Here is a 911-nt window from a genome sequence, read left to right as displayed (position 1 = left end):
ACTTTTGCTCCGTGCACGGAGCTTGTAACAAAGCTCCGTACACGAAGCAAACATTGCTTCGTGGCATTGCTCAAAGTTTAGTATTTTTTTTATTTATTATTATTTTTTTACACTTATGTTTTTGTTTTCATTTTCGGATTCTTTATGGGATATTAAATAAAGTCGAAACATTACATTCTTGATATCATTTTGAAGTACTCACGGCATAGTATTACACATCGTTAACGGTTCGCGAAAAGATCAATCGTAGTAAATGTTACTACGCGTCAAAATAGGCATTTCGAGAATTTCGATAACAAGCTAATTTTAAAAATTTATTGACGATTGCACGGTAGTCGAATCAATAAATCTTCTATATTCTCTCGAAATTCATTTCGAGAACTATATCATAGACATATCGAATAATCTAAATGAATATAAAAAATAGTTAAACATACATCAAACGTGTATGTTAAAAAATGCGTATAACTCGTCTTTTTTCCTAAAAAAATCAATTATTTTATTAATATTTATTATTTTTTCTCGACAATTTTCTCAAAAAATTACTTCAAGTTATTTAAAAGTAAAAAAAATTATAATTATAAAAATTACTTATAAGTAAAAATTATTAAATTAAAATTTTATGTAAATTTGTAGATATATTTAATTTTTAAAATATATTTTGTACTAACACATTTATCTAAATGAAACCTCCTTATCATCAAAGAGAAAATGTGAGGTTTACTGTTCATTTTTGTCACATAAGTTTTCACATTAAACTGGTTTGACAATAATAAATTATTCTATTCAATCACACTGTAACATTTTTTAACTTGTCTTTTTTCCTAAAAAAATCAATTATTTTATAATGTTTATTATTTTTTCTCAACAATTTTCTCAAAAAATTAGTTCAAGTTATTTAAAAGTAAAAA

This window comes from Olea europaea, unplaced genomic scaffold (genome assembly GCF_002742605.1).
Source record: "Olea europaea var. sylvestris unplaced genomic scaffold, O_europaea_v1 scaffold1650, whole genome shotgun sequence".
In the NCBI taxonomy this organism is placed as follows: Eukaryota; Viridiplantae; Streptophyta; class Magnoliopsida; order Lamiales; family Oleaceae; genus Olea; species Olea europaea.
Note: the sequence above shows the minus strand (reverse complement) of the source record.